Source organism: Melanerpes formicivorus, unplaced genomic scaffold, assembly GCF_026170545.1.
Source record: "Melanerpes formicivorus ecotype bairdi unplaced genomic scaffold, bMelFor1.0.p_v2 SCAF_60, whole genome shotgun sequence".
Taxonomy (NCBI): Eukaryota; Metazoa; Chordata; class Aves; order Piciformes; family Picidae; genus Melanerpes; species Melanerpes formicivorus.
This window is the reverse complement of record NW_027142412.1, coordinates 4,566,200-4,574,591: the sequence shown is the minus strand read 5'-3', so window position 1 is coordinate 4,574,591 and position 8,392 is coordinate 4,566,200. Positions and strand designations below refer to the sequence as shown.

Genomic DNA, 8,392 nt, shown 5'->3' with positions numbered 1-8,392 from the left:
CCTTCAAAGCATACGTTTTTCTGCCTGGTGGCCCTTGTCCGTTCCTGCGCTGACCTGAGAGAGTTTAAGGAGCTCTGCCCGAGAAGCCTCGGAGGGGGCACCCGGAGAGATCCCGTTCCTCGGCAGGTCCCGCTGCGGTGGCAAGAAAATGATCTGTGGAAAAAGACAAACTCCACAACTCAAATAAGTTGGAGTTTTACATGCTTTATTACAGTGCTGGACAGACGTGGGATCTCTCCTGAAGCCATGTGCCAAACAACTTCACATGCTCAGGTTATTTCTATAATACAGGAAGTGGTAGCGTTTCAGTGCCAGAAATCTATTGCCTTTTTTTGTGTTTTCTGTGGGTTACTGCGTATGTTTTTCATCTTTTTTTTAAAATCAGTCACTTAACTATCCCCTGTTGTTATTTTGCTCCTTTGATGCTCACAGTTTACCATTCTTATTTCATATAAAAGGTTAATCTTTTCCCATGTTAATTCTTATTTTATACAAAAAGGTTAATTTTTCTTATCAGGCTCAGCCAGCCTCCGTTCAGAGGGTTTTCCGTTCACATAAGAAACAATCAACAACAAAATCGATACGTTTTAAAAAGCCACTCTTTGCATATTATAGATACACGCTGCACATTTATATATTTGAGAACCCCACGTACCCCATTTCAAAGCCTCCTTTCTTACAAATTAACACTGTAGTATAGATGTTTTACTTACTTTGAGCAGTGCTTTCTGGGCCAGATGTAAGCAGCTGAAGACATTTATTACATTATACGGCAAATTTATATAGTCTAATCAGAAGGCACATGTGGCACATCTCAATTGGGCATTTTCTGCTGGCATACGTGTAATTAAGGCATACAGTAGGTTGTAACAACAAAACTATTTTAACACGTCCAACCAAACTCTGCCCAGTTTCTCTCCTTCGGTTCCAACGTGTTTACATTACTCTCAGAGTCAAAGGCAAAACATAGCTTTCTCTGACTCGAGCAAAGGCAAATCTTCCCCATAGTCTTCCAAAGCTATCCCAAAACACCTTCCCACATCATACTATTCTTCTACATCCACTTAAACAGGAGAGCTTCTGGAATGTAAAAGCAAATTCTAGGGAGAGCAAAACAGGGTTTCAAAGCATAAATATAACATGTGTATCACATAAAAACAGTAGACCTTCCTTTTTGTCTGTCACGGGAGGGGGGGTTGCACTTCTTTGTTTCTTTGGGTTTTTTTTCTTTTTGTTTCTTAGTTTTCAATACAAATGGAAAAACCTTCAAAGAGGGCCGCACTCAGCTGCTCCCCACACACAGGGGCAAGAGAAGCCCCTAACTGGTCAGTGTTGCCACCCCTCTTAAGGGGATCGGTTGGCACCTAAGGTGCACCTGGGGGTATCAAAGGGGAATTTGGGGGCACATAGAGGGATCAGGAGGGCCTCTGGAGAGTCTCCCAAAGGATTAGTTGGATATTTAGGGTTATTTGGACCCCCGCCACAAAGGCCACTACTGCAAAGCTTTCCCCCCACCACCACAACTAACCCTAACCATCCGACTAAAATACCCACAGGAGACCTTCCATTGGTCCCCACATGCCTCTATATTCCCCTTGACTTCCCATTCAAATTAAGAAACTAAAAATAAAACCAGTGATGTTTCTTTTGTGTGTCTTGTGGGGTTTTTTAGTTTGCAAATAAGAGTAATTTCAAAGCCTTTTTGCATCCACATTACTACTGTTCTGCAATCTCTCGATTAAGAGCACAGCTTTTTCTCTGCTGGAATACCTCAGACTAACATTTTTTTCATGGGTTTTCATCCCCTCTGAGAGCATTCAGGCAGCTTTTTTGGGCAGCATCCCCCGCCCCTCACTCACCTGCTCCTCTCCTGCATCAGCACCCACCCCCATGTGGTATCATGGAAGGAAAGAGAGACAGCTGAGGGGCTGCCCCGCTTTTTATCACCCTAACCCACGGATGCCCTTCTCAGTGGGATTTGCACCTTCAGCACACAGCTGAGTTTTTGCTGCGCTCCTCTTCTCTGTGACAGCTGCTGCGCAGGTCTGCATCTCCAAGCATGTCACACCTTCTGGGATTTACTACCCCATAGTCACCTTGCAGTTGGTGCATTTCTTGCTGGCAATCAAGCAATCTCTTCCATCTGTTGCTCTCATTGTTTTGTTTCAGCTTTCTGAGCCTGTGTCTGTACAAGTCCTTCTCAGGGCACTGCAAACAGAGACAGACAAAGCTTCCTTTTCTCCAATAGTTCCAGGAACATTTCTGGCACTTCTAGGCAAGCACCGACAGAGTGACGGCTGTGAGGGGACATCAGCCTGGCACTGGAGCTGGGCATTCTGAGCAGATGAGGAACCCTGGGCAACACCTACAGAGAAATCTTGGTTTCTCTGCAGAGAAGCACTGGCCATAGAGACAAAGCTGTCTTTGATCTGGGCACCAGCTGCAGCTCCCAGCGGTGCCTAGCTGCAGAGCAATGGCCTGCACCTTCATCCTGATCCAGGTGGAGAGAGAACTGCCAGGAGCACAACTTCTCTGCTACGGTTGCAGCATCCCCAAGGGCCGAGCGCAGCCTTGCTGTTAGTGAGGAACACAGCCCCTGTGAGAAGCTCCTGGGGTCAGGGGACAAACAAGAGGTTGTCCACACTGGAAACAAGGGAAGTCTCTTTGCCACTCCCATTATACCCATCAGAGGACTTCTGCTTGCTTACCTACCTGCTCGGTTGGAGTCTACACTGGAAGAAGTTTCAGCTCCTCGGTAAAAGCGTGGACTGAGCAGTTTCTTTTTCAGCCTTTCCTTCCTGACTGACAGATCAAACCCTACCTGGAGCCCACACAAGCCAAGCAGGAGATCCCCTGCTAGGCTGGCAGGGCGAGGCTGTACCGTCGCAGCAGCCGTAGCCCTTGTGCCGACCGTGTCGCTGCTGCACGTCTTGCTTGCTCGGTTAATGAAGTGGAAAGCAAAGAGTCAATCTGTAAAGAATAAAGCAAAAAGCAAAGACCAGATCTCAGTTACTCACATTGTAAAGCTGTGAGGAGGTTAGCATGCATCCAATAAAAATACTACAAAATCATTTGTTCTCCCTTCAGCGTTCATTTAACTCACAGAGCTGTGAACTGATGCTGTCCCAAAACACACAGTCAGCATCTGGTGGTACTTGGAGCACCAAGAAGAGAGTTTGGCATGCTGGGAGAACACTTCCCCACTGAGGGAAGATCTGGGGCCCCACTGGGAGACTTGGGAAGGCACTGGGAGCACTAGAAAAGGATTTTGGAGTTACTGGGAAGAAGAGGGAGAACACAGGGGCCATGCTGGGAGCAATCGGGAAAGCAGAATAGAATACAGACTTAACCAGGTTGGAAAAGACCTTCCAGAACACTGAGTCCAACCTATCACCCACCACCATCTAGTCAACCAAACCATGGTACTCAGTGCCTCATCCAGTCTTACTTTAAACACTTGCAGTGATGGTGACTCCATCACCTCCCAGGGCAGCTCATTCCTCATGAGTGCAACACAAAGCAGACTTACTTGTGGTCTTGTTCTCCAAAGCACAACGTATAGACTGCTCCTGATGTAGACATACACACACACCCCACATGTGGAGAACAGCAAGAGTCCTGCAGACAAGACTCCTAACAGGAGTGGGGAAACACTGGGTGTACTAGAAAAGAAAAAGAGATAAAGGGCCAATTCTGTTATCACTTACAGCTCCACACTTCCGTCATTATTGCATGCACTAGAAGCACAGAGTTACAGGTATCTCTGGGTACAGTTGAGGCAGCAGCCGCCGCTCCCCCAAAGCCCCGCGCTGCCCCGCCGGCCGCCGCCGCCGCAGCCAGCCCCCAAAGCCTCGTGCAGCCCCGCCGGCAGCCACCCCCCCAAGCCCCGCGCAGCTCCAGACCCTGACAGGCTGGACAGATGGGCAGAGTTTGGAAAGCATGCACGGACTCCCTGGTTGGTGAAGCAGGAATTGTTTAGTGGTACAGAACAAGCAGTGTATGTGGGAAAAATCAAGCAGGCTAAGCAATTCCTTGGCATTCTTGCACCACTGCTGCTAATTGAGTTTTCTCCTTTGATATGCAGCTCTCCATTATTATCTTCATCCCATAGCAGGTTGAGCTTCTCCAGCACGGAGGCGAGCGTCCTTCTGTCTCACGCTTCAGGCTGTTTACTGCAGTCAGCTCTTCTTTATCATCAGACTGTTCTTCCGTCGTCAGCAGCCTGTTGTTCTTTCCTGTCCTGAAACCTTCCATACATACTTTCTGTTTTCCTTCAGGCAGAGTCCAAGGGCATGATATTGAACACATGCAAGTGCCAGGTTCTACACATTACCACAACAACCCCAGGCATTGCTACATGCTGGGGTCAGACTAGCTGGATAGGAACCAGGCTGGAAAGGGAGCAGTAAGGGAGTGGCAAAGGGCTGGGAGGGGCTCAGGACAGTACTGGGAGGTACTGGGAGGCTGTGGAAGGACTCTGGGGGGGAGGGTTACTGGGGGGGAGTGAGGAGGCACTGGGAAAATTCTAAGGGTTAACTGGGAGGTACAGGGAAGGGCTCTGAATGGCACTGGGAAGAACTCAGAGACTGTGGAAAGACTCTGGGGCAGTGTGGAGGGGCTGAGGGGGGCACTTGGGGTTATGAGGAGATACTCACAGTGCTCCCACTGCTCTCCCAGTTGTCTCCCAGTTGCTCCCAGTTGGGTTCCTGCTGCTTCCAGTTGTCTCCCAGGGCTCCAGAACTGGCAGCAATAACGGCGCACCTGAAGGATGGCCAAGGGCTCAGGTCCAGCCAACATGGATTCAGGAAGGGCAGATCCTGCCTCTCCAACCTGATCTCTTTCTATGATCAGGTGACCCGCCTGGTGGATGTGGGGAGGCCTGTGGATGTGGTCTACCTAGACTTCAGCAAGGCCTTTGACACCGTCCCCCACAGCAAACTGCTGACTAAGCTGTCAGCCTGTGGATTGGACCACTACACTCTGTGCTGGGTTAGGAACTGGCTGGAGGGCCGGGCCCAGAGAGTGGTCGTGAACGGTGCCGCATCCAGCTGGAGGCCAGTCACCAGTGGTGTCCCCCAGGGATCAGTGCTGGGCCCTGTCCTCTTCAACATATTCGTTGATGATCTGGATGAAGGGGTAGAGTCAGTCATCAGCAAGTTTGCAGATGACACAAAGTTAGGGGCAGATGTTAGTCAATTAGAGGGTAGAAAGGCTCTGCAGAGGGACCTCGACCGACTGGAAAGATGGGCAGAGTCCAATGGGATGGCTTTCAACAAGTCCAAGTGCCGAGTGCTGCACTTTGGCTATGGCAATCCCATGCAGAGCTATAGGCTGGGGTCGGAGTGGCTGGAGAGCTCCCAGACAGAGAGGGACCTGGGTGTGCTGATCGACAGCCACCTGAATATGAGCCAGCAGTGTGCTCAGGTGGCCAGGAGGGCCAATAGCATTCTGGCCTGCATTAGGAATAGTGTGGCCAGCAGGAGCAGGGAGGTCATAGTGCCCCTGTACTCTGCTCTGGTTAGGCCGCACCTTGAGTACTGTGTCCAGTTCTGGGCTCCTCAGTTTAAGAAGGACATTGAGACACTTGAGCGTGTCCAGAGAAGGGCAACAAGGCTGGTGAGAGGCCTTGAACACAAGCCCTATGAGGAGAGGCTGAGGGAGCTGGGATTGTTTAGCCTGGAGAAGAGGAGGCTCAGGGGTGACCTTATTGCCCTCTACAACTACCTGAAGGGTGGTTGTAGCCAGGAGGGAGTTGGCCTCTTCTCCCAGGCAACCAGCACCAGAACAAGGGGACACAGTCTCAAGCTGCGCCAGGGGAGGTTCAGACTCGAGGTGAGGAGGAAGTTCTTCACCGAGCGAGTCATTCGGCATTGGAATGGGTTACCCAGGGAGGTGGTTGAGTCATCGACCCTGGAGGCGTTCAAGGGGAGATTGGACGTGGCACTTGGTGCCATGGTCTAGTCATGGGGTCTGCGGTGTCAGGTTGGACTCGATGATCCTCGAGGTCCTTTCCAACCTGGGTGATACTGTGATACTGTGATACTGTGACTCCAGCTGCTGCAGGTATGGCTCCCAGTCCCTCCCAGTGCCTCTCAGCCCCTACCAGCTTCCTCCCAGACTGGGAAAGGACTGGGAAGCACTGGGAGGGGTTCAGGACAGTACTGGAAGGTACTGGGAGGCTGTGGAAGACCTCTGGTGGGGGGAAGGTTATGGGGGGGAGACTAAGGGGACACTGGGAAAATTCTAAGGGTTAACTGGGAGGTACTGGGAAGGGCTCTACATGGCACTGGGAAGAACTCAGAGACTGTGGAAAGACTTTGGGGCGGTCTGGAGGGGCTCAGGGGGGCACTGGGGGTCATGGGGAGATACTCCCAGTGCTCTCCCAGTTGTCTCCCAGTTCCTCCCAGGGACCCCTAGTGCTCCCAGTTGGGTTCCCGCTGCTTCCAGTTGTGTCCCAGGGCTCCAGCAATGCCTCCAGCTGGTCCAGGCATGTCTCCCAGTGCCTCCTGGTCCCTACTGGTCTCCTCCCATACTGGGATAGGACTAGAAGGGATTGGGAGGTACTGGGAGGGACAGGAATAAACAGGGAGGGACTGGGAGGGGACTGGGAAGGGAGTGGGACAGTGTGGGAGGGGACTTGGAGGGACAGGGAGGGGACATAGTGGGAATGGACTGGGAGGCTGTAAAGGGCTGTGGGAGGGAAATGGGGGGCTGAGGGGGGGTACTGGGAATTCCTGGGTCATGCTCCCAGTGCTCCCAGTTGTCTCCCAGTGGGGATGCTACTGCTTCCAATTGTCCACCAGGGCTCTTGCCAGGTAGTGCAGGTATGACTGGGAGGGGACTGGAAAGGGATGGGGAAGGCACTGGTTGGGGACTGTGAAGGGACTGGGATGGAATGGGAGGAACTGGGATGGACTGGGAGGGGCTGGGATGGACTAAGGGGGCACTGGGAAGAGACTGGGATGGGAGTGGGAAAGGACAGGGAGCAACTGGGTGTAGTGGAATGGGAATGGGAGGGAACTGGGAGAGACTGGGAAGGACTGGGAGTGCACTGCGACGGGACTGGGAGGGGAGTGGGGAGCCAGTGGGAGGGGATTGGGAGGGAACTAAGAAGGGAATGGGAAAGGAAAAGAGTTGGAAGGGACTGGGAAGGGACAGGGAGGGGATTGGTAAGGGACTGGGATAGAGTGGGATGGATCAGGGAGGGAATTGGAAAACGACTGGGAGGGTACTGGAAAGGGCTCAGGACAATAGTGGGAAGGACTGGGAGGCTGTTAACAGCTCTGGAGGGGAATTGGGGGGGCACTGGGAGGCTGTGGAAGGATCTGGGGTAGGGAGGGTTACGGGGGGGAGTGAGGGGGCACTGGGGAAGTCTAAGGGTTAACTGGGAGGTACTGGGAAGGGCTCTACATGGCACTGGGAAGAACTCAGAGACTGTGGAAAGACTTTGGGGCGGTCTGGAGGGGCTCAGGGGGGCACTGGGGGTCATGGGGAGATTCTCCCAGTTGTCTCCCAGTTCCTCCCAGGGACCCCTAGTGCTCCCAGTTGGGTTTCTGCTGCTTCCAGTTGTGTCCCAGGGCTCCAGCAATGCCTCCAGCTGGTCCAGGTATGTCTCCCAGTGCCTCCTGGTCCCTACTGGTCTCCTCCCATACTGGGATAGGACTAGAAGGGATTGGGAGGTACTGGGAGGGACAGAAATAAACAGGGAGGGACTGGGAGGGGACTGGGAAGGGAGTGGGACAGTGTGGGAGGGGACATAGTGGGAATGGACTGGGAGGCTGTAAAGGGCTGTGGAGGGAAATGGGGGGCTGAGGGGGGTACTGGGAATTCCTGGGTCATGCTCCCAGTGCTCCCAGTTGTTTCCCAGTTGTCTCCCAGTGTTCCCAGTGGGGATGCTACTGCTTCCAATTGTCCATCAGGGCTCTTGCCAGGTAGTGCATGTATGACTGGGAGGGAACTGGAAAGGGATGGGGAAGGGACTGGTTGGGGACTGTGAAGGGACTTGAAGAGGACTGGGAGGGGAGTGGGAGGGCCACTGGGCAGGACTGGGAGGGACTGGGGAGGAACTGGCAGGGACTGGCAAGGGACTGAGAAAGGATTGGGAGGAAATGGGTTGAATGGGAGGGGATTGGGAAGGACTGGGGAAAACTAGGAAGGGACTAGTAGGGGACATGGAAGGGACTGGGATGGAATGGGAGGAACTGGGATGGACTGGGAGGGGCTGGATTGGACTGGGGGGGCACTGAGAAGAGACTAGGATGGGAGTGGGAAAGGACAGGGAGGAACTGGGTGTACTGGGATGGGACTGGGAGGGAACTGGGAGAGACTGGGAAGGACTGGGAATGCAGTGCGACGGGACTGGGAGGGGAGTGGCAAGTGACTGGGAGGGGAG

At 52.8% G+C, this 8,392-nt stretch overlaps 2 long non-coding RNA genes across 3 annotated transcripts; both read right to left on the bottom strand.

Moving 5' to 3' along the window:
- Positions 1 to 888: 888 nt before the first annotated feature.
- Positions 889 to 3,650, bottom strand: LOC137453044 (uncharacterized). Of its 2 annotated transcripts, XR_010990232.1 has the most exons (4): positions 3,530 to 3,650; positions 2,713 to 2,970; positions 2,485 to 2,609; positions 889 to 2,208 (listed from the first exon to the last, which is right to left on the bottom strand). It is a non-coding gene; the product is annotated as an uncharacterized lncRNA (long non-coding RNA). The 2 variants fall into 2 exon arrangements; XR_010990231.1 differs by having other exon boundaries at positions 889 to 2,609.
- Positions 3,651 to 3,956: 306 nt separating this feature from the next.
- Positions 3,957 to 4,753, bottom strand: LOC137453042 (uncharacterized). The gene is made up of 2 exons (XR_010990229.1): positions 4,656 to 4,753; positions 3,957 to 4,247 (listed from the first exon to the last, which is right to left on the bottom strand). It is a non-coding gene; the product is annotated as an uncharacterized lncRNA (long non-coding RNA).
- Positions 4,754 to 8,392: the final 3,639 nt, after the last annotated feature.